This window comes from Chamaea fasciata, unplaced genomic scaffold (genome assembly GCF_029207755.1).
Source record: "Chamaea fasciata isolate MVZ Bird 193981 ecotype frontalis unplaced genomic scaffold, bChaFas1.0.hap1 SCAF_29, whole genome shotgun sequence".
In the NCBI taxonomy this organism is placed as follows: Eukaryota; Metazoa; Chordata; class Aves; order Passeriformes; family Sylviidae; genus Chamaea; species Chamaea fasciata.
Window position 1 is genome coordinate 2509900 of NW_027094114.1, and position 6671 is coordinate 2516570.

At 57.2% G+C, this 6671-nt stretch overlaps 1 pseudogene; it reads left to right on the forward strand.

Annotated features, from left to right (window-relative positions):
• Positions 1-2603: 2603 nt before the first annotated feature.
• Positions 2604-6020, forward strand: LOC136302554 (histone H3-like centromeric protein A; annotated as a pseudogene).
• The last annotated feature ends 651 nt before the right edge of the window (positions 6021-6671 follow it).

The following is a 6671-nucleotide window of genomic DNA, read 5'->3' on the forward strand; positions in this document are numbered from 1 at the left end:
GGACAGCTGCAACCCTCAACTGATCCCCACTGGCCACAAGGAGGCACTGGGAGCTACTGGGACCGTGCTGGGAGCAACTGGAGGATGCTGGAACCATGGTGGGGGTACTGGGATCACAACTGGCGTAACTAGGATCATACAGGGAACGACTGGAACCGTGCTGGATAGTGACAGGGAGTAAGGAGAATCATACTGGGGGTGAATGGGAGCAACTGGGATCATGCTGGTATCATAGTGGGAATGACTAGGATCATACAGGGAATGACTAGAACCATACTGGAGGTGAAGGGGAGCCACTGAGATCAGGGCCAGAAGGATCCAGCAAACTCCAGGCCTTGGTGCTGGGACAGGCCTGGAACAGATTCCCTGGGGGGAGCCCATGGCACGGACAGGAAAACCAGGGCATTGGGAACCGCCAGGGCTTGGGAAAGGCAGGTCCTGCCTGACTCACCTGATTTGCTGTCCCCACGTGGCCCAAGTGGATGTTGGACATGTATGGGTGTGTCTGCCTGAAGCTCAGCAAAGCCTTTGGCACTGCCTCCACCTCCCTGCCTCTCCTGGAGCACCTGCAGCTCCTGGCTGGGACAGGTGCCTCTCACTGGGAACACCTGGCTGGTGGCCAGGCCAAGGAGGGGTGGGAATGGGGCCACAGCCAGCTGGGGCTGGGCACTGCTGGGATTCCCCAGGGCTCAATGTTGGGGCTGGTCCTGTTCAACATCTTCATCTGTGACTTGGACAAGGGGATTGAGGGCACACTCAGGAAGTTCACAGATCACACCAACTTGGGTGGAAGTGTGCATCTGCTGAAGAACAGGAAGCTCTGCAGAGGGATCAGGACAGGCTGCACTGATGGGCCAAGAATAATGGTGTAAGAGTCGAAAAAGCCAAGTGCTGGGTCACAACAACCCCATGGAATGCTCCAGGCTGGGAAAGGAATGGCTTGAGAGCTGCTCAACAGGAAGGAATTTGGGACTGCTGGTTGGCAGCCAGCTGGATTTGAGCCAGTGTGTGCCCAGGTGGGCAAGAAGGCCAGTGGCATCTGGCCTGGATCAGGAATGGTGTGGCCACCAGGACCAGGGCAGTGATTGGAGGCCCCACCTTGAGTCCTGTGGGCCCAGTTCTGACCCCTCACTGCAAGAGAGACATTGAGCGGCTGGAGCGTGTCCAGGGAAGGGAATGGAGCTGGTGAAGGGCCTGGAGCACCAGGAGCGACTGAGGGAGCTGTGGGGGCTCAGCCTGGAGAAAAGGAGACTCAGGGGAGACCTTCTGGCTCTGCACAACTCCCTGACAGGAGGCGACAGCCAGGCGAGGTTAGGCTCTGCTTCCAGGAAAAAAGGGACAGGACAAGAGGAAATGGCCTGAAGCTGTGCCAGGGGAGGTTCGGGTTGGACATCAGGAAGAATTTCTTCAAAGAAAAGGTTGTCAGGCATTGAAATGGGCTGCCAAGGGAGGTGGTGGAGGCCCCATCCCTGGAGGAGTTCAAGTAACAACTAGACACGGCATTCAGCGTGATGGTTGAGTCATAAGGTAGAAGGTGGTCAGATGTTGGACTCAGTCTTGGAGGGATTTTCCAGCCTCAGTGATTCCGTGAAATGGGTGTGTGGTGGCCCACTGGAAGGACTGGGAGGAACTGTAGGATTTAGGGGGACAACTGGGATGACTAGTGTTAGAAACTGGGAGGTTCAATGGTGTCAAATGGGGATGTGATGGCCCGCTGGGAGAACTGAGGGGCAGCTAGGTGACCTGGGTGAACAGCTAGGGGCAACTGGAAGGCCTGATGGGGTCAAATGAGGGGTGGGGTGGCCCACTGGGAAAACTGGGGGTAAACCGGCAGGTCTGTGAGGCAATGTCCTGAAGAGACCCCAAAGCCCACATGGGTCGCCGTAGCTTCACTAACCCCCCAATCTGCTTCTCCCAGTGGATTTCATGGACAGTTGTAACCCTTGACTGACCCCTACTGGTTACTGGGAGGCACAGGGAGCTACTGGGACCATGTTTGGAGCCAACTGAAGACGCACTGGGAGCAAATGGAAGATGCTGGAACCATGTTGGAGGTACTAGGACCACAAGTGGGGCAACTAGAATCATACAGGGAACAACTCGAATCATGCTGGGTTCGTACTGGCAATGTCTGTAACCACACTGGGGGCAACCAGTATCATTCTGGGAGTGACTGGGATCATAGTGGGATCATTCTAGTAGGGACAGGAATTGATTTGGACCATTGGGGATGTGACAGGGATCATACTGGGAGCCGTTCTGTTCATACTGGACTCACACTGGGAGTGACTGGAAGGCACTAGAATCATATGGTGGGGGACTGGCATCACACTGGGATCATTCTGGGAGTACCTGGAACCACGTGGATAACCGGGAGCAACGGGAACTACACTGGGAGTGACTGGGATCACACTGGGACGATAACCGAGACTCCGCTGGGAGCGCCAAGGCGCGAGGTGCCCGGGGCGGGGCCATGCAGATTTATGCTAATGAGCCCACGGCTGCCGCGGCACCATCGAGTCGCGGCGCCCGGCGGGGCAGAGCGGTGGCGCACCCCAATTGGCGCGTGGGAGGAAGTGACGTCAGGAGAGGCGCGGCGCAGCGGGAGATTTGAACGGCGCGGCGGATCCCGAGCGTGAGGTCCCGGGCGGGGAGCGGGAGGACTCGGGGGGCCCCGGGGGTGGCGTGGGGGGCCCCGGACACCGGGGGCCGCCCTGACCCCCCCTTCCCCCTCCGCCTGGTCCCCTCCAGCCCTGCCGGACGCCTGGAATCGCCCTGACCCCGCGGTGGACTCGGCTGCACCATGCCCCGCCCCAAGCCCACGCCAAGACGGCGCGGCCACCCCGCAAGCCCCCCACCGCCCCGGCCGCGGGCACGCAGTGAGTGAGGGGACGAGGACTCCCCTTATAGACACCCCCTCTGGACCTCCCACGTCGAGGCCCCTTTTAGACCCCCCTCCAGAGCTCTTATGGACCCCACTATAGAGCTCCCCTTATAAACCCTCCCCCGCCCCCCCACCTGTACCCTATATACCTGTATACCTGTGCCCTATATACCCCTGCCATCACCCATAGTCACCCCACACTCCCTCTCCCCTATAGCTCCCTATACCCTGTGCCCTATAACCCCCGTACTCCCTGCCTCCTGTAGCTCCCCTGTATCGGCCATCACTGTAGCTCCCTATAGATCCCTCATGCACGCAATGTCCCCCCAGACCTTAGAGATCCCTTATAACCCCCCCAGCTTTCCCCTGTCCCCCCGGCCCTCATAGCCCCCACTCCTTAGATCCCCTATAGGCCCCTGTGTCCTCTCAGGCCCTTTGGATCTCCTATACCCCCCATGTTCCCTCAGAGCCCCCCATCTGTGCCCCCCAGGCCAAATAGATCCCCTAAAGCCCGTACAGACCCCCATCCAATGCTCCCCCAGGGCGCCGCCCGGGTCAGGGAGCACTGCAGGAGATCCGCAGGTACCAGAGCAGCACCTGCCTGCTGCTGCGCCCCGGCCCCTTCGCCTGCCTGGTGAGAACCCCCCACATCCCAAAATGAACACTCCTGCACCCCAAAATCCCTGGACACCCCAATTTCCCTGATGGAACCTCCCCAGCACCCCCCATGGACTCCCAAACTTCCCTGGGACCACACAGATCATCTCAGATACCCATAAAATCTACTTGGGGACCCCCAAACCCCTCCAGGACCCCCCCAAATCTACCTCAGGACCTCCAGCATTCTCTGGTATCTCTCAAACCACTCTGGATCCCCTCTCCTGGGATCCCCAAATCCATCTCAGGACACCCTAGATCAACCCTCTTGGGCTCTGCAACCTCTCCCAGAACCTTCCAATCCACCCTGGGATCCTTCAGCTCCCCACAGGCCTCCCCCAAATACCCACTGGGACCCTTCAAAAAAATTTTAGGACCAAAATCCAAGCCCCAAATCTACCCTGGGACCCCTGAAATCCAACCTGGAACCCTCCAGTCTCCCCTTTTCCCCCTCCCAAACACCCATTGGGACCTTCCAACCCCCTCCAGACACACCAAGTCACCCCCCAGAAACCCAAATCACTCCCTGGGACTTCTCAGGACCACTCCCTTCCCCTAGGGTCCCCCCTCAACTCTGTTCCAACCCTCCCCATGTCCTTGTCCTCCCCATCCTTGTGACATGGTGGGCCTGTCCTCCCCCAACATCCTTGCATATCTCCCAATGTCCTTCTGTGGTTCTAGACATCCTTGTGTCCCGTAACCTTCAGAGGCTGCATGGGTTGGGTGTTCCCTGTGCCCCGCCCCCTGTGCTGGCACTGTCCCCCCTGTCCCATCGGGATGTCCCCTCCCCAGGAGAGTGTCCACATGTTCCCATGGCCAAGGGTATTCCCAAGATGTTCCCAGAGTGGTGTGTCCCCCCTGCCTCCCACCTGGGGTCTCTGCAGGGTGTCCCCATCATGATGGGGACATCCCTCCTCCCCCACTCCCCAGTGTATCCCCAGATGTTCCTGTCCCCAGCGTTCCTGCCCCTGGAATGTCCCCAAGACAGTGTCTCCATGTCACCAGGGTGGTGGCCCCAGCCCGGGTTATCCCCAATGCCCCCACATCCCCTCCATATTGTCCTGATGTCCCTCCACTCCCTGTGACCCCGATGCCCCCATGTACCCCCTCCACATCCCCTCCCTGCTGCAGGTGCAGGAGCTCTGCCTGCTCTTCACCCGCGGGGTGGATTACCACTGGTAGCGCATGGCCCTGCTGGCCCTGCAGGAGGTAGGGGTTGGGGGGCTCAGGTGTGCTGGAGGGGGGGGTCACAGAGGGGCTGGAGGGGTTCTATGGTTGCTCTGGGGGTGTCCAGGGGGCTTAGGGGGGGGTGGGGAAGGGAGCTGAGGGGGATCTCATGGGTGGTGAAAAGGTTTCCATGAGGATTGGGGTTCTGTGGATGCTTGCAGGGGGGTCTGTGGGTGCTGGGGGTTCTCTGGGGGACTGGGGAGGTCCAGGAAGGTCTCTTTGGGTGCTTGGATGGGGCTGAGAGGTTTGTTGGGGGTATCTGATGGGAGCTGCGGGGGAGTCTATAAGGGTCTCCATGGGCTGGGGGAGGTCAATGGGTGCTGGACAGGATTTCATGGATGTTGAGAGGGTCCCTGGGAGACCTCTGGGTGCTGGGGGGGGGGGGTCCCTTATTTTTGGGTTCTGTTGGGGAATGGGGATGGGTCACTTGGTGTTGGTCCCCCATCACACGTTTACAGGCACACATTTACAGGTTTCAGTACCCCCAGTCGCCCGTGGGTGGGTTTGGAAGGACCCTGACCCCTGGGGGTGTGTTTTGGGGGGTTGCTGCCCCCAGGGGGTGCTGTGAGGGTTGGGGTATGCTGGGGGGTTTTGCAGACCCCCCCTCAGGTTTTGGGACACAGGCAGCAGAGGCCTTCCTTGTGCGGCTGCTGGAAGACGGATACCTGTGCTCGCTGCATGCCCGCCGAGTCACCCTGTTCCCCAAAGACCTGCAGCTGGCCCGGCGCCTGCGCGGGCTGGAGCAGGGGGGCATCTGAATGGGACCCTCCTGAGCCCCTGCAGAGACCCAACCCCCCAGAGCCCTGTACTGGGACCTCCACCCTGGAGCTCTCTCCTGACAATCTCACACCCTAAACTTACTGGGACCTCCTATGGGACCCTCTAAGCCCCCCAAACCTCAGGGAGCCCAAATATCCCCCCTAAAATCCCAGCCCCGCCCCCACCCACCTGGTTTGGGATACCCCCTGTTTTGGGGTCCTCTCAGCCCTCTTTTTCCCCAGACGTGCTGGTGCTGAGTTTGCTGGGGAATATTTTTGTTACTGAACCTTCAAATAAAGTTAACTCAAATTGTGGACAGGATGGAAAATTGCTTTGACTAAACCCCACTCTCTAATGACCCTATAAGCAGCAGTACATCTGATGATGAGGAAATCACATTACAAACCCTATTTAAAGATAAAACCTTCGATGATAGTCAGGGTCTGTGTGGAAAACACTAAAAGTAAAAAGGATTTTTAGGAGCTGAAAAAGCAGGCCTCAAGCAGAAAAAGCTGAGAACTCAGCATCTGCTGCAACTGAAAAGTTTGAAATTAGAATCTAAGATACAGTAGTAGAGCAAACAAGGACATGGGAAACAAAAGCTGAGTTTCTAGGTTTGGCTTGAATAAATCTTAGCACTGCAGAAAATGTATGCCTGACTAGATAGTAGAAGGTCTTAAGCTTAGTAAGGGTATTGTGAATTTTTAATAGAAAAGCATACAAGCAAGCATTGTTCAAAGCAGGTGTCCATGTGCTATAATTGATTGGCTAAACTGTCTGTAAGCTTTAGCAGTAGACTATTGGCTGAAAAGTTTTTAAGATGCTCTGTAACAAAGAAATTTGTGGCTGCTGCAGGCAGGCAGTGAGCTGTTGCTTTTTCCCAATTGTCTCTACCCCTGTAATGAGACTGACACTTCACTAAAGATTGAGAACAGCTACCCCAGCAGTCCCATCCCGTTCCTGCCTTCGCCAACACACATCTGAAAAATGTTACTAAAACAGTGTGGTACAGCAGCCAAGATAGCAACTTTCAGGGAAAGTATAGCAGACTTACATGGGAATTGGAAACTGGTTATGTTTGGAGAGTACCTCTGACAGGGGTGATTGAATCATTTGTCTGAGGCAGAGGCCCATGGCTTCTGGG